The sequence below is a fragment of the Rissa tridactyla genome, chromosome 11, assembly GCF_028500815.1.
Source record: "Rissa tridactyla isolate bRisTri1 chromosome 11, bRisTri1.patW.cur.20221130, whole genome shotgun sequence".
Taxonomy (NCBI): Eukaryota; Metazoa; Chordata; class Aves; order Charadriiformes; family Laridae; genus Rissa; species Rissa tridactyla.
Window position 1 is genome coordinate 16,499,673 of NC_071476.1, and position 22,229 is coordinate 16,521,901.

General features: G+C 39.6%; 1 protein-coding gene across 1 annotated transcript in view; it reads left to right on the forward strand.

Annotated features, from left to right (window-relative positions):
* The window catches only part of TENM2 (teneurin transmembrane protein 2), a 1,855,021-nt gene that overhangs the window by 1,626,177 nt on the left and 206,615 nt on the right, over positions 1-22,229 (forward strand). The gene's annotated exons all lie outside the window — the stretch shown is intronic.

Here is a 22,229-nt window from a genome sequence, read left to right on the forward strand (position 1 = left end):
AAAGGACAAGAGGTTTTTGAAATCTGGTGCACCTGCTGATAGTATTTTGAAAAACACAAATATTATAGAAGGAAATGAGACCTTTTATCTGTGAAAAGTTAGCGGATCTTTTTTTTTTCCCTTTTAAAAGAAGGTCAGTTCCTGTCACACCATTTGCGAGGATGGTTTCTTACAGATAAGAGTAGGAACAGGCTTATTTCTTCTTCCTGTATATATTGTATGTATTTTCTTTCTGGTAATATAAGGTGACTCATCTTTTTGGAATGCCATTTTAATGGCTTCAATCATGATATAATGTAACAGGCTGTATTTCAATCTTACATAGAAAAAAAAGGTAAGGGTTTTTGTTTCCAGCAGCTTTGCCTTTACTTTTTTATATAGGATTTATTCCTATTAAACCAAATTTTGGAATTCCAACAGAAAAACTGTTTGTTTGTCTGTTTGTTTTTCAACTTGAGTAAAACATCTAGGATGTACCTTCTTTGGTAACTATAGCTTTTGATATTGTGGTTCCATAATTGAATACATACATAATTTTCGACCATTCTAACAACGAGAAAGTAGATGCAAAATGATTTTCAGAATATTTTGATTTTGGGAAAACTCTAAACTGTTCATTAGATATTGTCACGATTCCCGAGAAGTTACTGAAGTTTAACTGGAAAGGGGATCGTGCAGTTTTTCAGTATGTCATGGTTTAACCCCGGCTGGCAGCCAGGACCATGCAGCCGCTTGCTCAGTTCTCCCCCTCCTCCCCAGAAGCGGGGGGAGAAGAGGTAGAAAGAGGGGAAAGGGAAAAAAAAAATCCTATGGGTTGAGAGATAGAGATTTTAATAGAACAATAATGGAAAATAACAACAATAATAATAATAACAGTAAAAGAATATAAAAAAAAAATGATACAACACAAGTGGCTCTCACCAGCTGGTGATTTGGTTGCCCAGCCTGTCCCAAGCAGTGACGGGGGATTCCTGCCCCCTGGTCCAACCCCCATTTATATACTGAGCATGACATCTATGGTACGGAATATTCCCTTGGCCAGCTTGTCCTGCCTGTGCTCCCTCTCAGCTTCGATGGGAAGCTGAAAAAGTCCTTGACAATAAAAACATCACCTGGCAACAACTAGAGCAATATGCGTTATCAATGTTCTTGTCATACCGAATCTGAAACACGGCAGCCACCAGAAGGAAAGTTAACTCTGTCCCCACTGAAAGGACACAGTGTTATCATGTCTTTTTGGCTCAGAGGCAATAACACAAAGCAGTTGGCGCAGCATAACAATATTTGCCCACAGAGTAGGTTGGACGCTGCTTAGAAGACAGGGTTTGCTTTGATCTTTTTCGCAAGCAATTATTGGCAGCGAGGAGAAAGGAAAGGAGAAATATGTTGGTTTGAGTAAAATAATTGTTGTTGCTTGGTGTTGCCTGTGAGTTAGAGTTGAAATGAAGAATAAGACTTTTTTTATGCTTATGACCCTAGTTTGTGTTAATTTACTATGTATAATACCAATATTCATTATATCCAGTATAAATATCTAAAAGGATCTCCTGCATTCAGCAGATACTACCTGTCTATAGGATTTTGTAATTACTAACGTTCAATTACCACCACCTCCTTGCAGCTTAATCCAGAATGTAAAAATCTTTCTTTTTTTTTTTTTTTTTTTCTTGTGACGGAAGCCAGAACTTCCATTAATGCACTGTAGCTGGAGGTCTTATCTGAGATCCTCTTCTGGGAGTGCTTGGAAGTGTATGGTTTATAACCCTCTTCAATCTGGCATCAAATAAACAGGTATTTCCAGTTTCTAATATATAATGCAAACCCACACAGAAGATAGTCATCTTTAAGAAATAAATGAATCCTATAGAAAAATAATTACATCTCCTTCAGATGATGAAGTATCAGCCCCTACTGAATGGAGGAAGTAGATTCGGTATCTGCCAACTTGTATGATAGAAAATGCAGCAGCAACAACAAAAATCTAGAATCCATGGCTCTTTTTTTTTCTTCCCCTCATAGAGGATTGACTTTGGCTTACTTAAGAGACTAAATAAAAGCGTTTAGATATCTCGGTAGGTAGCACCTTCATGTTATTGCCAGAAAGACATGGCTTTAAACTGTAGATAAGAAACCTAGGCATGCACAGCTGTCCCAGCATGATATCCAGTTGCCGAGTTGCCACAGGAACTGTTACACAATTAACCAGGCTCAATAGAGAGCATTAAACATTCTGATAGGAATCTCATGGTGCGCAACAAAGAGAAGGGCCAAGTCCAGCACCTGGGGAGGACCCTGTACCAGTACGTGCTGGGGCTGACCAGCTGGGAAGGAGCTATGCAGAAGTGCACCTGGGGATCTTGGGGGAGAAGAGTCTGACCATGAGCCAGCGATGTGCCCTGGGTTGCATTAGGCAAGCACTGCCGTCAGGGTCCAGGGAGGTGATGCTTCTCCTCTGCTCAGCACTGGTGAGATACGTTTGGAGTGCTAGGTTCAGTGATGGGCTCCCCAGCACAAGAGACATGGACTTACTGGAGCATGTCCAGTGAAGGGCCACAAAGGGAATCAAGGGACTGGAGCATCTAACACATCGGGAGAGGATGAGAGAGCTGGGACTGTTCAGCTTGGAGAAGAAAAGGCTTGGGGGGTAGCTTAGCCCAACGGGGAAGAGTAATGACAAGGGAGACAGGCTCTTCTCAGTGACGTCCACTGATGGAACAGGAGGCAATGGGCTTAAGTTGAAATATAGGAAATTCATTTTAAATATAAAAAGAAACTTTTTTTACTGTGAAGGATATCAGGCATTGGAACAGTTTTCCCAGAGAGGCTGTAAAGTCTGCATCCTTGGAAATACTCAAAACCATCCACTGGAACACCTTCAGCAGTTAGTACCTTCTAGAGATGTGGAAGACCTACAAGTTCTTTATGGACTCGCCAGGACTTTGTGAGTAGGTTTGTGGAAGCTCCTTGGGCAGCCCCCACAGAACATACAGATCACTCCATTCCACGCTGTGCACTCTTAGTGGTTTTGTCATTTCCCAGTATTGACTATTAGAAGGGTGAGATTTAATTCTGCTCAGATTCAAAGCAAATTTATTGTGGTGAGTTGAAGTCCTTGAGTACTCTTTCTCAATCCACTCAGTTAGGATGCCATCAAACTTGTCTTGCTCATACACTGTCATTGTAGGTAGTCGAGGTCTTGCCCACACACTTACACAAAGAATAAGATGCTTGATCAATATTTATTTTCCAATTTGCAGAAAGATTTTATTTTTTTTTTTCATTTGGAAGTCCTCTTTCTTAACTGTTCCGTTAGAATTGAAATCTTCCTCTCCTTGTCAGTGTTGCAGTTGGGCGTGGGGAGAAGGGGTGGTGTTTTACTTTGGTGTTTGTTCTGTGTTTGTTTACTTTTGGTTTTGCTTATTTTGGTCTCTGTGCAGGACTTCTGAGCTCACTTAGGGAGGAGCAGTAATCAGAAAGAAAAGCTTTGGCCTTCTCCACCTTCACTTTTCTCTCCTAGGTGCTGTCTGCGTTCGTTCAGATTTCAACAGCATCCCTTTCTGAAACCTCTTTCAGAATACTTCATTTTAGACTTTGCTAATGTATGCTTAGATCAGCGACAGTAAAAATCAGTTAAGGTTCCGGGGCTGTTTTTTCTAAATTATGCTCTTATCTGCCTCTGAAAGGCAGCCCTGTGTTACATCTGTATACACAATTACGTTGAGAAACAGCGCTTCCTATTCAATATATTCACAGGGAAATACTATAAGCGAATTTTTTTTTTCTGGTGACATTTTACAACAATGCAAAAAAAAAAAAGAGTTGCAGATTGATCGTTATAATTTCTATTTCCCAATTTAGAGGAAATCATGTATGTTTGTTTCTGGATCCACTGCTGTTATTGAGGAATTTCAGTGCTATAGGCTTTTTTCTACCTTGGCACCCAGGGCTGTAAGCGCTGCTCCAGAAGTAGAAGAAAGCAACGCTGATTTAAGAATCCTATCCTTAATGCTTAATGTACCTGAAGAGCATAAAACACCCTATATTTCTCAGGGACTGCGTTTCAGCAGGGGACAATGTCCATTCAAGTTTCCTCTATTACAGAAGATTAGATTGAATAGAAACAAAACCCGTTGGTTTCGAGTGTTTATGGTACGAAGACTGGCTCCTAGCTTTCGGGTTTTAAGCAATAGTCTCTTTCTATGCATATTATTTTGAACATTTGTATGTATTTAGTAGCAAGGTCTTTAAATAGATGTTTTTTTCCCCCAATTTGTTTTTAATATTTAAATTCTCTAAATCCTTAATGGCCAGTCACATTCTAATTCTGTTGCTTCTCTCGAGCACTAGGTCTAATTTTAGAGCTTTGGACTGGAATTAGAAATGGGGGGGAACAGCATGAACCGTGTTTTCCCATTGAAACTGAAGGGTGTACTTTTTGTTAAGTATTCTCTCCATGTTGCTGCAACTATTACTGATATTATTGCTGCTGCTAATCTGTGTAGCATATGTTGACAATGCCAGCAGATGTCTGAATTTCAGCCAGAAGACGTGATTCTAGATGGTAAGATATTGCAGAAACATTGTATTTATTAATTTATGAATTCATTATCGTAACAGAATGTTCTATGGTAATAAAAATGATAATGCATTACAAAAAGCTACAGAATTGAGAACGCATTCTAATTCTGTTGTTTCTGTATTTTTCTTAAGCTCACCATGGTTTTGGGAGCTGCAGAGCTTTTTCTTAGCAACTTTTACATTATTTTAGTTCAAGGCTTGTAAATGTGTTGAACTGGCAGCCTCCGTAGTAACAAAAGCAGCCCAGCAAAGCAGCTGTGGTACCAACTTCCCAAGGTTCCATTTCTCCAGCATGTTGCTCTGCAATTTTCTGGTATCTACCGTGGGGGCTGGGAAACAACTTGATTACTGTTGCTGGTCAGGCCTTGTTTTTTCTCGTTACCAATCCTTATTTTGTCTCCTAGCAGCTGGTTTGAGATCACCAATAAATGTCATGCATTTGAAATGTAAAGGCTAGATATTATTGCTCTCTGCTGTTGTGCCAGGAAAATGGGTGCCTAGACTTCGTAGATTGCTTGAAAACTGAAAGGCATTGGGGATGTTGCAATAATAAGCAGAGTAACTCTTTTTCATGTCTTTTTTTCTTTCGTACGCTGAGTCTGGACACTGTGTGGTTTTCCTTTGTGTGTAGAAAAGCCTAACATTTTCCTTGCTCATGCTCTCTGCTCTAAGTTGTGCTGTATGGAAAGGATTTCTCATGTTTTCTGATAATTTTGTTGGTTGATAGAGAGTTTTGAATCTTCCCAACTACACCTCCTTTTTCGCTGGCAATGACACAGTCCTGACAACTTCCGTCGTGGATTCTGCAGCTGTTTACGTGGAAATAGGAAATATAACATTTAGAAAACATTTCATGCTCTTAACCTGCCACCAGCACAATTTGGTAGCTGATTCAAAGTGAAGAGTCAAACACGTGTAAGCCACATGCACTTCACAGATGATAAAATCAAGAACCTGAAATTTAGGATACAATTTTTTCAGAATTCTTTGCAAGATTTGTACACAGGAAGTTCCTGTGGTTTGGTTTCTGTTGGTTTGGCTGGTTTTGTAATAATAAAAAAATGAATAACTTCATTCTTTCTTCCTATAAATCCAAATAAGTGCTGTTAGAAACACTTGAAGGCAAGGAGATGCTTTTAATCTGATTCAGTATCTTCTCTTATGGATTTCCTGGTTTTGATAAGACAAAGCCAGCCACTTCTGCTTTATTTAAATGATAAATTATTAATTTATCTAGTGCTTAATTATTATACCTGGTTATGGAAATACTTCAATAGATTTAAAGTTATATAATACCTATTTCTAATGTGCTTATAAATATTAGCATCTTACCACGCAAATCTGTAGATATATTTCATTTATTGGTCACAGTAACATCTCTAGAAACTGAGTTTATCTTCATATAAAGCATGATTCAGTCAATAGAAATTAGGACTTTTTTCCTTTGGAAAATGTTCAATCTTATTCTAAAAACTACAGGAGATGAAGAACTCATGACATCGCTGGAGAAACTGCTCAATGGGTGTTAATTATTCTCATTATTAATATTTTTTTTCCCCCATTCATGCCTGACTCTTTGCTTGACAGTTCTCCCGTGCAAGTCTTTAATATCTCTTCAGCATAAGCAGAAAGATATCTGAATTCCATCATTTTATTCTGAATATTTTCCCCTTTCTATTTACCTGCAATGGCCCCGTTGCCCTCTGGGCGTTTGTGGACGAGAAGGGTTTGTACATAGAGCTTTATTGGCAAAACCCTCCCCTGAAAACACAGCTCGCCCAAGCAAAGTATGCTCTCCTCTTGCTTCCTAGTCCAATTCCTCAAATGGATTAAGCTGTATTGTAAAGAGGACTTCTTTGCTTGCATCGCTGTATCTTCTGCTGGCTTTTGCTGATGTATGCTTTTGTAGACCAGGATTTTGTCTTTCTTTTTTCCATTTTCAACTTTAGCAGCAACCTTTTGCAGCCACTGTTACAGTGGAAATGTAATAAAAGTATGTTGTTCCTCCACTAAACAGCTGCTTTAATTTGATGCAGATTTACAGATGTTTCCTTTAGAGAGAGTGTGATGGAGGTGGGCGCCATGGGGTTCATGTTGGGAGGGCAGGTCAGAGCCTTTGATCATGTGGGATGCGTTCAGAACTGAGTATGGCGTTTTGGCTTGGTGATGGTCTGTGGTGATGCACTTTACTTGCATCGTGGCAGTATCTGTCCTGGTACTGCCTGTGGATAGCTGGCCTGTGCCACTCTAAAGAGTCAGGAGCTGAAGGAGTTTGAGTGAAAATCTTGAACTGACCGGTTCGTTTGTTTGTAATTCCTATGTTGTTTGTAATACTTACATACTAAAACTGGAGATGAGGCATTATTTTTATCGCATAAGCTAATCAACGAAACAATATTGCCTTCTTTATTACATTGCAAATATACGTAGTTTATTTTGCTGCCAGATTCTTACACAGAAAAGCTAAGAACTTTGAATTTTTGTAAAACTTAATCGCTGGCCTGAGTAAATGCTTGCTTTTTCAGATACCTTGACATCAAGGCATAGAGGGAATCCTGTTCCATTTTGTCAGCTTCCCAGATGTTTCCACAGCTCAATCTGTGGCATTCACATGTGAATGAAATTGCATCTCTCGCTCTGTTCGATTTGTTTGGATTCTGTGTTTTCTTCCCCTCTGTAGCAATGCTGCACTTGCTCCCAGTTCCCTAGGTTGCTTTTATGGCAGTGACCTTTTCCATCTAGGCAGGGTGCTATTTGTCATTCCGCTCTCCTTCAGTCCCTGTCTCACCCCACCAAGGCATTGCCTTACGTGTCGCTCCTTTACAATAGTTCCTTTCTATTTAATGCATTTGTGTTGGATATCATAGGGCTGTAACAGTGTGATTTTCATTAATTGAGCTTCTTTCTCCTTTCATTCAGGTCAGGTCTAATGATTTGTGAAATAAATAAATGCATACATACAAGCAGAAACATAGCGGCATCTTTATGGTTGTAGTGATACCTGGTACTTACCTTGCATATCTGGGATGTGAAAAAAAAACTAGTAAAGTAAAAGGAAAGAGAATCGGCAACTTAATATAGAAGTTGTATTGTTTTGAGAAGGCTCCTTGTCCTTGATGCTCTGTTAGTTTAGGAGCAATAACTAGAACACCGTAGAAAATTATGTGGACCTTTTATAAATGATAAAAAGCAATGTGTGGGTATTGAAGCCTATATATACCAAACCCCTAATAGCTGGGGTGTCTGTCTTTGCTGCGAGATCTTTCAAAATCTGCCAAAGAGGGACTTGGCTTACTGTGAACTACCATGCCCCAAAACTTCCATTCGTAACAACAACAGGAAAGTTCAGTATTGCCTCAGTACTCTGTAAGAAAAAGATTTACGACCTGGTTATTTTGAAACGTCCTTCTTGGTCTTGAATCTCCAAACTTGGGGGACAGTTAATATATCATAAAATGGGAAGTCACAACTGCTAGTTCACATGATTTGGGGAGAACTCAGAAATCGGGACTTTTAATATTGCACAGTGGATTAATTAAATGTGTAATGTATGGGCCATGGAAATTATTTTGGGTTTTACAAATCCCTTTTTGCATACCAAACACCAAGCTAACTTCTCAGATAATACACACTGTAATGAAGTGTGAAATGTTCTGCCTAACAAAACACAGTGTTGGAGCATGTTTGTTAATATTTGTTCCCACAAACAGGTGCATAATTGGTTCATGTGACACAAACCTGTCAATTATAGGGACTAGCAAACATAAAAGATGTAAAATCTTTGTAAGTTTGTGAGCTCCAGGTTTCTGAAAACACAATTTGCAAAGTCAAGAGGAGGGAGTTGGGGAGTTAGAGCTCAAGTGGTAAATGGTGGCTTTCAATTATTCTGTCAAGTGATGAGAACGAGGATTGGGACTGGGATGGTTTGGGGGTGCATATAAATCCTTAGTGACCCTGCAAGACAGTTTTCATCAGCTCCTGGCACCTTCATTTCCAGTATAGCTGAAAACTTGCTACAAAAGCAGAAGGGAGTAATGTGGAAGCAAAACGATGAGGAAAAAAAAAACAGGCAATTGGTAAGGCTTATGTGGAATGAAAGAAGAAATTTGGACTTTTTCAATTTGCAAATGTAGTTAGGAAGAGCAATATGAATTCCTTCAATCTAGAGCAAAATGTGGGTTTAGTTTTTTTCCATTTTTCTGTTGCTTTTTGTTTAACTTTCTTTTGGTGTGGGTTAAAATAAAAACAAGAGAAGCAAATCCTCAAAATGAAAGGTGAAAATATTTGCTTAAAAATCTTCCAAATGAAATGGTTCAGCATTTTAACAATGAAATAATTATTGTTTTAATTAGGTGTTTCTACATTTTTCAAATCTCTTCTCCTTCCTCCCCTATCTTTTTCAGCTCAAAATGTAGCAAAATGTAATTAGGTATTCATGAATAGTTTGTCTCCTTGTGGTCTGGAGCAGGCACAGGGCAGAAACCAGTTAGAAAACAGCTATTTATTCTAAAGTCCATTAATTTAGTGGATGTGGTAAGGCCAGTCAGTGATACTTGTGATGCGTGCTCTGTGCAGCTGGAGAAGAGGGCTCAGGGAAAACCAGCCTGCCTTGAAGAAAATGAGGAATTTCCAAGACTTTGAGTTTCCAATTTGAGGCTGTGACTTGAAAGTGTGATGCGGTTATGGAGGCCGATTTGTACGAACAGATGGAGAATTGGTGTTTCTGGTAATGCAGAAAGGCTGGTGAGGGACTGTACTTATAAAACTAATCTGAGAAAAAGACTCAAGAGACTGGCTGGAAACCAGACTTTTAAAAGCATACTGTCAGCAACTAAAGCCCAATCCATCTACACAGGTAGCACAGCTGTTTCCTTCAAATCATTTACAGAAAAAAATTCTACGATACAAATCACTAGAAAACATCATCCAGAAGTATATAGTAGCCCACAAAACTTATCTCCTCGCTTGTATTTCCAGTCACACACCAGTTCTTCTAAATATCTTTCTTTTTCTTTCTTTTCTTTTTTATTGTTGACAGCTGGAAAGATTCCACAGTCTTCATTCTTCAATTCCTCTGAGATCATGCCAGGAACGCAAGTGCATTAGAGAGTCTTGTTTCATTTTCTTTTTTTGGAACAATTTCCATTAATATCCTGCTGTCAGAAAGCAACTGGTACTGTTTCACAGCTCTTTATCTTGGCAGTTTGATTCTGGGGAGCTACAGCGATTGCTCATTGCGACCCGGAGCCCCAACAGCGTAGCTAACTCTTCTGGGTAACGGGGAAGTTAAACTGTTCGGTCAAGTTCAGTTCAGATGATAGCAACTTCTTAATATTTAACATTTAAATTTCTTTGTGGAAATTAGTACTGGTGGATCCTGCTGGACCAGCAGCCTTCGCATTCAGTGCTTTCTTCATAGGATAGTATAGGTGGGTTCATAGAATGGTATTTTCTTTATAGGACAGGTAGATTCAATTCAAATTTTCAAATTCCTAAGGAGTCTGCAGGCCCAAATTCAGTTTCTGCATAGTTGGTTTGATGTTTGTTCTCTCTAGATGGTTGGGCTTTGTTTGGTTTGCGGGGGGAGAGCGTGATGCATGTGGTCTTGGTTAGGGTTTTCATTGGGTTTTGGTTTTTTTAGCCGTCTTTCTGGGAATCGTAATTTTGAACTGGTTTTTAATAACCAATCTGTTAGGTTCGTTTGACAAAAAAATACATTGCAGTTGGTTCTTTTCAGGAATTAATGCTCTAGCATGCTGACTTATATTAAAAGGATTTGTGGCTCCTTTTAATAGGTTTCAGTCTGTACAAAAATTTTGCAGTTTAATTATTTCTAGTTCCCAGAAAATCCTCTCAGGTAATTTTATGAGAAAGCATCTATAAAGTTTGAGAAAACTGTAGTGAAATGACATCATTCAGATTTTGGTTTAAGCATAGTGTTATCAAAGAACAGAAAAATATTAATGAAATAAATAAACAGAAAAGAAAAAGAAAGCATTCCTGTCGGTAGATTTTCTACACCCTGCTGTGTATCCCAGCACCAAAACTCTGTGTCTCCCACCGTTAGCCTTCAGTCTGAGCAACCGTTGGACTTCTGTTCCTTTTTTCAGATAAAAGTTTCTCCCTGCAAAGCAAAGAGGGAGCAAGTGTCATAGATGAGAAGCAGGTAGTACTTCCCAAAGTGACCCAACCATGAGAGCAGGATTCTTGGCTCGACGGGCCACTGTGTTCCTATAAAAATTGCCATGTTATGTATGAAAGTACATAAGATTTGATGCTTTCTGTACTTCTGATTTGTATTATGAAATCTGCTGAAGATATGAGACATTGTTAATTTAATAGTATAACAAAAATATGAGGACGGGCTGAGAGAGTTGGGGTTGTTCAGCCTGGAGAAGAGAAGGCTCCAGGGAGACCTTAGAGCAGCCTTACAGTACCTAAAGGGGCTCCAGGAGAGCTGGGGAGGGACTCTGGATCAGGGAGGGAAGCGACAGGACAAGGGGGAAATTTTTCACTCTGAGGGCGGTGAGCCCCTGGCCCAGGTTGCCCAGAGAAGCTGTGGCTGCCCCATCCCTGGAGAGGTTCAAGGCCAGGTTGGACGGGGCTTGGAGCAGCCTGGGCTGGTGGGAGGTGTCCCTGCCCAGGGCAGGGGGTGGCACTGGCTGGGCTTTAAGGTCCCTTCCCACCCAAACCATTCTATGAATATGTGAGCATTGCTAAATATTCTCGCAAGTAGACTTCACAGCAATGAAGAATGTTTAGAGCAGACATACAGCAAATTGCTCAAACACAAAACAACCTGTGGCACAAATGGGTCTGCTCTAACAGACTTCATAACATTAAAGGTAACGTATTTTCTTACTGCTCTCCCAGCTGCTTTTTATTAATTTGTGTTATTAGATGGTGATTAAAGGGTCTCTAATGATTCCTTGTTTGTATCCTATTCATCAAAATTCCAGTAATGAAACTGTTTTCCTGCTTTATTTGTTCTTAAATCTTGTTTGAGTCAATAACTCAATGCCTAGTGCAACTTTTAGCACTTTTTCATGTGGCAGTCTCAGTTTCACAACTACGAAATGTAAACCAACAGAAGAATGTTCTCTATAGCTGAATTTTCATTGACGAGCAAGTAAGGATATTAAAGCCACTGATACTTTACAAGTGATCCATATCAGAATATGAATAGTTTTTATGCTGTCTTGACGTAAACCTTAGGATTTTTGCAGAAATTTTTATGCCACAGTTCTTTAGCTGAAAGTGTTAAAAGCTTACTTACAGGATTTTTAAAAAAAGAATAGATAATCAAGCTTAAAATAATAGTGATTTGTTGTCTGGTCCACTGCAAACATTCTATATTTAGTGAAGACATAGAGACAGTAATGTGAATCAGTTTTTGAATTTAGAATCAAACTTCAGTTTCCTGCACTTTTATTTATCTCTGTTGAATCCTTTTCATGACACATTTGAGATTTGATATTGAAAAAAATTAAATCTCCAGGAAAAAAGAAAAAGCTGAATTTTCACAAAGATGAGACAAGCAAAAAAAACGTAATGTTGTTGCTTTTAACGATAATGAAGTTAGGTTGCTTTTCTGAGTACTGGAAGAGCTCCCAAAAAGCCATTGGTACTCACTTTGGGAGTACTTAAATTATCGGTGGCTCACAGCGCCATTTAGCTCTGCTGTGTCGTTATAGAGAATTGTTATGCCTCACAGAGGCATTAGTGGGTTGATCAATTCATCAGGAGTTTGAATAAAATTAAAACCGCATAGTAAAGATTTCTGGAAATAAAATTGCTTATCCACTTATAAATACAACACATGTCTGATTAAAAATTAAAAAAAAAAGTATAATAAAGGAAATGAAAATAGCAGTGGATTTCTAATTGAATTGGAATATCCAAGTTTCTTCCACGAAAGTACTGGAATTTCACAAGTGAAATTTACTCTCACGTTTTGGATGGGCATCACTACACTCCAATATTAGATTATCAAGCGTGTCGCTTGGTGAAGTTTACATTTTGTATCCTCTGGAGATCTTAATGGAATATTCTGACAGCTGTCAGTAAAGCAAATATTATTGTCCAATAGAAAAAAATGATCATTACGAAGAACAGGGTAATTAACACCTATGCTTACATGCTTCACTGCTCCAGAAAATTGATCCAATAGACACGAGCATGCAGGGGATGAACTAGCAATTAAATAGGTACGCATAAGTATAGTCTTTGTTTCATAAATCTACAGAATTTTGCAGCCCTTTCTTTTAAGGTGATCCTTACCTTAAAACTGTAATGTGATAGAAAATTTTGGAAGTATTGGGCAGAATTACTCCATAGAAAAAAAAAATTTTGAGAGTATCCTGTACAATGGTATTTGTGTTAAAATGTTCTCTTTGTTGAATTTGCCAATTAAGAATATGTTTAAGGAGTCTTTGAAGATGAGTTTATTCTCAAATACGATGGACTTTATAGCACTGATCTTATATGTGGCCATTAGCTTAGGGAAAAAAGCTGCTTATTTTGAATACTTACTATTTTTTCATGAGGAGAATAATTCAATCTCTTTTTAAACCTCTAACCTCTGCTTATAACCCCATTTTTAAACTATTTCAAGGCTATTATAATATTTTGCTTTTAGTAGTATTTCAGCAGATATTATTTAATAGATATCTATATTGCTAGATGTGTTTGGTTATTGCCCATATCCAGCCTGGAGACTTACATCGTTTATAGGTGATTTTCATACCGAACATGCATATGGTCATGCACGTAACCCCCGTGAGCCACACTCTCCGTCCCATATATACATGTACTAAAGTAGTGTTACCCGGAGTGGCAGAAACACGCTCAGTTTACTTGTCCTGTATTTTGTCAGTGCTCAGCAGATGGTGGAAACTGTATGTCTAAGCTAACGGAAACAAAAATTGCATGAAAAATGCTCTGTCCAGAAAAATAAAGTCACTTAAAAAAAAACCCAATTAATACAACCCAAGAAATGATGGAAAGGAGGGTGATGACTGAGACATCAGTGATGGCAGGACTTTGAGGCATTCTTAAAAATTATATTCTCTGCCAGATTTCTCAGGACTTCCAGCTGTCACTTAATTACTCAAATCAGCTTTTAGAGTTTCAGAGGGTCAGAGGAGATATAGTTCATTTTGAGAGTGTGCTCATTGTTCAGGTTGACAAAAAACTCTTTACTCTTAAAAAAACCTTACTCCACAATATTGAATAAGCTGAGATTTGCAATTTTCAGATTTCTGCCTGAAATAATCTGTAGAGGAGTTCTGCTTTCATCTTCTATTGCCCTTTGTTGAGGGGAATAAGGAGTCATGTAAAATTGTTGCCAGATTTTTTTCATGCCAGAAATGGTGTGACAACATATACACGTTTTACTTCTATTGTCTGATGTTGGCTAGAAATTGTATCTTATGCTTGGTAATATAACCTTGAAGTTCATTAGGCTGGTGGCTGGGAAATGTACAGATGGCGGGTTTGGCAAGGCAGTGTGTTTGGTAAAGGTCTTCTCTGTTTGAAGTCAGTGATTTCAGCGTTGATTTATTTATCACTGGTTTCTTGTAATTTAAATGAAAACTTAATTAAGCGAGCTTTGATTAAAACTCCATATGAAGAATGTAAACATTGGTAAATTATAATACTCTCAGAAAATGCTGAGAATGTCTCCTGTTACCTGTCTGGCTGCTCTGTTTTACCCGTTCCTTTTGGACTCCACTGTATTTCTCAGAGTGCACTTTTGTGTAATAGTGTTCTGTCTCAGCACATTATAGAATGGCGTAATTACAAACAGTCTCTTCAAAACCCAGGAGTGAACATCAGGTTTTAACAATTATATATATTAGTTCTTAGAAATTTCTGCTGTTGTCATTTATCAAGTGCTTGAGCTTATTCAGCATCAACAAACATAGAATCAGGGCTGTAAATCTGGGGGGTTTGGTGTTGAGGTTTAATGATGGAAAGGAGAGCTAGAGGCTTAAGCAAAGTGAGCCAAAGACCTGGAGTTTATTTGAGAGGAAGGTTGATCAGAAATAAGGACATGTCGTTTGGGGCAATATGGGGCTGAATTAGAAAAGCTGTTGTGTGCCATTTGTGGTGCATTTGAAGTTACTTCTGAGGATCAGCCAGTGAGTAAAATCCTTAGCCAGAGTCGGAGCTTAGTGGTATTTACATTTACAGCTAGCTTTGACTGAACCTGTGTCAACTGTAAATTATCGCTGGGTATGTTGGTGTGCCTGTACACACAAGTCCGTTCCCACACGTGTTATAAATATACAATGTGTAGTATACATACACACACTATCCGTATATATTAGTATGTGTATGAAAAAAATGAAGGTGGAGAAATCAGTTAGTTGTTTTTTTAAAAAATTAGGAAGAGACTGGGTATTTGAGAAATTCTTCTGGACAAAAGCAAGGGAAAGGGCATTATCTGTAATTAGAAATAATAATGTATAATTGGTTCATTTGCCATATTTCTACAGTTCTGATTTAGTTGAACAATGTGATCATTATGCCACCAGTTTTCAATAGAGGTGTCACAATGAAAAATAATTGCAATATTCCACAATATTAACTGTACCCTAATTGCAAAAGTTTTGAAATATAATTACCATGAAAGCTAATGCGACAGGGAACATTAAGCATAATTAGTGTATTTTTAAAAAAGGGAAAAACTGTTAGAAGCTTGTTATTGTCTCGTAAGGTAGCTTCAAATTAGCTGGATGCAGAGCACTTTCATCTAGGTTTTCTATAATTTTCGTTATTAGCACAGACTGCAATAAATTTATTTGACATAGCCCACACCTGCTAACCCGGCAGGAAAGAATTTCTAATGTGCCCGGGTCCCAGGTTTCTCGCAGAATCTGTCACAATTTCCTGGGAGACGGCAGTGGGTAAGATTTAGATGTGGGTTGGATGGAGGGGCTTTTTGCTGGGTTTGGGTTTTTTTCAGTCAGTCAGTCAGTCGTGCTGCACTGCTCAAATTGCACTGGATTTTAAGAAATTTCTGCAAGAAGTTACAAAAAAGATGCTATTATGAAGCACTTCAAACAAAGCATTCATTACACATGATAACCACGTTCTGAAAAAATACGTAGTATATTATCTACTTCCTGTACAGAACAACAACATGCTTTCACGTAGAGCCTGAAAGTCCACCCCTATGATTAGAATTGATTTTTTTGAAGAAAAACAAGATATCGCACCACCTGTATAGGAGAAATGTTTCTGTGCCCATATAGCAGGGGGGTGGGATCCAAGCCGTAAGGAGCAGTGCTGATTTTCTATAAGATCCAATTTTCAGTAAGAAACGTCTAAGAGATTTTCCTGTGGTTTTTTGGGTAACGTTTTGCAGTTAGAAACTAATGTTTTTCTGGCTTTACTGTGTTTCAGAATTATTGAAATGTGTTTTGGAAAGGGCTAGATCTGAACAGAAATACATGGTGGAACGCCATTAGTTTAAGGATTATTAGTGGACACGGCTTTAAGGAGCACTTAGATTGCTTGGTCTTAAATTACTGTTAACCACTGAACCTACTTTTTGTCATCTCTATTTGCTGTTATTGCAGATGTGTAACAGATTTCTTTTTGGAAGGAAATTAGATCGTACATTAGGTAAAATTTTGGATTGGCTAGTGCAACTCATGTTTTCCTAGAATCATCTCAGGAAAAAAAAGGCATCTGATGCTAATTTTTCAAAGTGTAATTTATGAAAATGTTTTATTTTCAGTTTAGCACCTGTGATTTTTAATCTATCTCGTGTCTGTCTGTGAACAGCAAATGCTCTGACATTGCTGCTAGGACAATTTAAGATCTTACGGAAACTTGTAAGAAAGGTTCTTGTTTTTCTCCCTTAAAAGTCATTGTAATTTAGTTCAAGTCCAGGACAGAACTTGAGGAAAGTTTTAAACTGAGGAAAGATGTCAACGTATGGAAATCTAAACGATGTTTACATTGTGCATTGTGGAAGTCAGCCATTTGAAAGCCAGTAGGAAGAACAGGAACCTGTTCTTTCTTTCAAAGGGTAAACTGAGTCATATATTCTGCCTAACTCCATTTTCAATAAATTTCTGTTCTGCAAGAGCTGAGGTGGGGGTTTTAAGTTCTGTTAAGCTGTGGGCATGGAACTCCCTTTGTGTAATCTTTCTGGGTACTTTCCTGGGTACCTCACTTATGTTTTGAAGTGCTACAGTACTTTGAAACCCACCCCTGCAGGTCTTTCGGAACAGCCATTTGGTGTATATGTTCTGTAGGGTAGCAAGTCTTAGTAGAATATTTCCAGTTAGGACACAGCACTGCAGAGCTATCGAAGCGGGTGCCAGGATCCGAGCAAGATGCGGTCATGTGGGATGTAACACTCTGAACCGATGATAAAAAGAAAAAATTTGGATAGTTTTAGGAATCGTACTGTGTTCTCACTTATATCCATTACACTTACATAAAGAGAACAGATTACAAGCTGTGCAATATTTTGTTTAAAGAAATTTAGCCACCCTGATTTTTAACTTATAGTAAAAGACAGCAAAAAACATCATACCTGAACTACCGAAGAGTATGCTTACATTATCTAAAATGAAGAATGTGAGCTCTGATATGTAGGGCTGGAATACCTTTATTTCTTCGTTTAGTTGGATATATCCCTGGTTTATTTTACTAGTTACACTAGTTCGCTCAGCACGCAGAAATGCAAACGTGATTCAAAGGGTAGGTCTGCGTAGTTCCTTGCCATCCTGCTCTGCCTGTGCTCCTGCCTTCCAGCATGAAGACATGTCCAGGTTGATGGGTGTCTCTGACAAGCCCCTCCTGCTGCTGACGAGCAGCAAGCCTCAGATCCAGCCTTTTCCAAAAGGAAAGTCTTTTTCCGAAAGACACACCCTTTCCCAGTGTCTCAGTAATGATGCCTATATTGAGAGCCTGTTCTTTTGACTATTCACCAGTGCTGAGATTTAAGGGCAAAACATTGCCTTCATTTGGCCGCACAGGTCTTGGCTCAAACTGAGCTGGTGGCCGTGAGCAGCCCCAGCCGAGCGCACAGAGCTGAACCTCCCTGTCCCTCCGGAGAGGGAGCTGACTGGTGGCGCTCCTGCGGAAGACCCACACCTTTTTCTTAAAATGCGTTAGTGTTTCTGAAGTGCTTCGTTTTCATGAAGAGATACACGGCTTCACAGCGTTACGTCTGTAAGTGCAGCCCGTGTGTGTCTCCTGTTAAAGTGCGGTGCAATGTTGGCCAAATATCATGTTTCATAAAGTTAAGAGAGTCTTTATAATGCCTTCAAGAGAGTGCTGTAGTCAGCTGTGAAGGAGTTCGTATTCAAAGGTTATTTCAATCACAGTTTAGCGTCTTAGGAAAACACACGTTATTATCCAACTCTTTTACTACTAAAACAGGTCCTTTACAGACGCTATAAATTTTAATTGTCAATATCCTGTTCTTAAATAGGGACTCATCTATGTGGTGAAATACTATGTGATATTAATTCAGAATTAAAACACAACTCTTTTTTACAAACTAAACTAATTGGGAATGAGTAAAACTACAGGACACTGAGTGTGTGCACACGTGCATGCGTCTGAATACACCATTATGCCAGACATTTTTTTTCTCCGTTTGTACAAATGCCATAAGCCAATGGAGTTTATGAATATAAATGCTTCAGTCATAAGACCACCGGCAAAATGTTCACCCTTCAAAATGTGTTAAATGCATTTACTATGTTGCTTTTTAGAATATGTTCTTCTTCTTTCCCCTCCCTAAACTATGATTTTTTTTTTTTTTTGGAGGGCTGCAGAAAACTCTTTTCTTGTTTTACTTAAACAAGAAAAACAAGTATTTTCCTTACTTTTCTTGTTTTTTCTTGATTTCCTTAAGACCCTAGGTCTTCTCTAAATAGTACTTAATAGAGCAAATGAAATAACAGTACGTGTAATTAGTTATAGATGGTCTCTCACACTATGAGTGTCTCCCTGCACCTCCCTGTGGCTGGAGAACTCCTTACCCCGTTTCCTCCGGCTGTGGCAGGGTGTCAGGATGGCAGAGCACACATTTGCCAGTGGGCTTGTCCATTGCTGTCACCATCCCCCCTTGTATTGTCACCAGCATTCCCAAGAAAGGGCTGACCCACATAGATGGCTCATCTCACCCCAGGGAAAAGGTCTGTGTGTAGTTCAGAGGCTGATAGCTCCTGGCACGTTTTCCTCGCAGCCGGACAAGCGTTAAGCACGGTGCAGGGGAGGGTGGAGATTGGTAGCCATCCAAAGTTCATCAGCTGTCAGCCAGGGAATCCCATGGCCGATCCGTGCCTTGAGATACATTTTCATCATTGGTTACCACCAGCCCAAGTCTGTGCTGCTTGCGAAAGCCTCCACCCTGCATTCCCCGGCCACTGGCATCCCGCGGCTGCCGCTCTCCCTTCCTTTGTGCCGGCGCCGGAAGCTGCCTGGCTAGCTGGGTCATGGAAGCGGTCTGAGCGACAGCTGGGCCCGGCCGGACAGCGAGTGTTGAGTTGGATGTTCAGGCTGGTTTGACTCAAAGCACGCTGGTGGTGGCACTTGCCAGCAGAAGGGAGAGGGGCTGGGAGGGAGGGCTGGGACCAACCTGCCTCTTTTGGCAGCGGGCTGGACTTTGTCAAAACCAGCTGGAAAGCTGCACCCTTACAGATACGTGTGGGAAGATGAGCTTGTAATTACCTCTGCTTTGGGGCCACTGTCATGTCTCCTTTGGAGTATGTCCTGCCATGCTGAGAGGTGCTGCTCTGCGCTTGTCTTTCCATGTGTAAGTCTAAACTGATTCTCATTGCTGGGCTCTCTGGACCACACATCAAAACCACGCCGTGCCGCTTGCTAGTCCTTTCTCTGGTGAAGGACTCTATTTCATTCCATCTCTTCTATTTTTTGCCTTTCTGCACTGTTTCTGTTTTTCCTTTCTTCCTCCCTTCTTTTATTCTTCCTTCTTCCAGTTATCAGTTATCAGCAAACAGTTCAATTCCGTCTTATTGCCGCCACAGCAGAATCACAGGCCTTCTGCCAGCAGGAACAAACCGGGAGTGATCACCTTTCCCAAACAACTTACGGTTCTGCTTCATTTTTAAAGATCAAAACTAATGTATCTGTTCTTCTGCAAACAACTTCAAGCTATGTGTTTTGCAAGACCTGCGTTGATTCATTATTTAATGCTTACTGTTAAACTGTATGGCTTAATTCCCCTGTTATTTATTATACAAAACATTATTTCATTAACTAGATTGAAACAGATGAGAGTGGAGAAGAGAGCTCTGACAGGCAAATTTAAATTTGTATTCGATATCCAAAATCAAGCTTTAGATTTTCAGGAATTAATCTCCATTTAGGCTCCTATATGAAACAGAAGGATGTATTTCTTTTTTCCTTTGCTCATAAACATGTATGCAGCTACTCCCGCATACAAAGAAGCACGTCAATACTGAAAAGTGTAGATTATTTTCTTTTTTAAATAGGCTGTATCTAGCATAGAAAATGGGCTTCTCATTCCCACCATGACAAACATTTGTTCTTACTCCTGTTCAGCAGCTCTAGAAATGAGACTTGCACGTTCTTGCCTTTTGAAATGTTCACTTTGAAAGTGAACGTTATCAATTGTGGTGCTAAGAGCTTGTATTTGGGAAAAGATTGCTTTGGTGGGAGCAGCAGCCTGATAGATGCAGAGCCTGCGGAATTGCTCGCAGCGCTCTGGCATTCTCCATTGGTAGCATTTTTGGACAAAGTGGAAAAAAATGCACAGATGTATATTTTGCTCTTGATACATTGTGGGAGGGGTGTGTGGGTTTTTAACTTGATATATTTCAGGTTGCTCAATGGTTTGGAACAAAAGAACAGGCTTGGTGGGGGGAAACCACATTCAATCTGTGAGTCAGTCACCTACACCTGCTGTTCCCCACGAAACCGTTGCCAGTGGGGCACTGAAATCATCAACCCCCGAGAGCACGGATAGGGATGTTCTTGTCTTCAGGTCCTCGGTGAACTAACTGCATGTTTCTGTATTTGCGGCAAACCAAAAATTAGACATCTGAATCTTCTTCGATTCCTCCCTTCTTTTGTGCCTTTGCTGTGCGTTGTTTACATCGAGAGGGTATTAAGATGCCAAGCCCAGCTCGCTTCGCTCTCTTTGTTGAGCAGGGAGGGTACCTTCATTAATTAACATGAGAATTAGTTTAGTCATAGTAACTCTTGTGATTCAGAGATTATCCTTAGTCCTTAAAACATACACATATAAGGGAAATATCAGTAACTAATTTGTTTTCTGTGCTTCACAATGTATAGGAACGCACGTTCCTCTTCTCATTAAGACTTTCTGTTTATTTTTCATGTATGTTTAAAGTCAGATGCTTCCCGTTGGGATTTACTGCCATAAATAGCTGTCCATTTTTTATTCCCACCAGCTGTGCGTTTGAGTAGCACGCAGCAAAGTTTATGAATCACTTCTCCTTGACAGATCGTAACAACCACAATATTCTGCCACATAGCCAACAGCAGCAAGTGAATGATATTAGCACTTAACTCTCCAGAAAACTCTGTTCAGTAATTAAACATTAAGCCTCTGATGCCTATCATCATTCAGTGCCAAGACCCTTTACAATACCGGTTTGCTATATTCAGGTAATGATATTAGAGATGATAATTTATTCTGGAAATGTAGCTCTCTGAGAAGAATGAATTTACTGAAATCAGAATTTCATTTATAAGCTGGCTTTGCAGGACTTTTCTCCTAATTCTGACATTCACCATGCAGGAATATTTATTTGGTTAAAAAATCCTCTGAATGTAGGATAATTGACAAAGAGTGATGAAAAGAACAATATTTAAAACTGTGGCACCAGTAGCAGTGTGTAACATAATGCAGAAGTCTGCCTTCATTCAATAAGGACAAATGATCCAGCAGCACTTCAAGCTTTGGGCGTCGTTTCCAAGTTAATCTGCTCTGCTTCGGTGTCAACGTAAAATTGAGATCAACTCACTAGCTAACAAAGCAGCTCGGGAAACTTCAAATGAAAATTCAAACTTATAACAAATACAGCACTGCTGATAGAAACTGTGAAGTCTGTTTTCCATCAGTGTATGTGCAGAGCTTATTTCATATTATTGTGATGAGAAATAATAAGGATAACCCTCAAATAAATTAATACCTGGGTGTTGTTTGGTAGCGGCCTCAGCTCCTGCTCGCCAGCTGAAGAAGAGGACAGAATTAGATTAGGTATCAGGAAGAAATTTTTCACTCTGAGGGTGGTGAGCCCCTGGCCCAGGTTGCCCAGAGAAGCCGTGGCTGCCCCATCCCTGGAGGGGTTCAAGGCCAGGTTGGACGGGGCTTGGAGCAACCTGGGCTGGTGGGAGGTGTCCCTGCCCAGGGCAGGGGGTGGCACTGGCTGGGCTTTAAGGTCCCTTCCCACCCAGACCGTTCTATGATTCTACATTGCGCCGTCACTGCTGCCGAGGTGCTTTGCTGGTGATTTCATCACCAGCCCGTGTGAGCAGAGACACTGTAAGTCAAGACGGTGCAGAGGAGGGTAAGAGGCTGCCACCGGTTCCTAATAATTTTGGTAGTATTTGTTGTCACATACATTGAAAAACGTGAAATTACTCTGCTATTGTTGTATTGTCTGTCA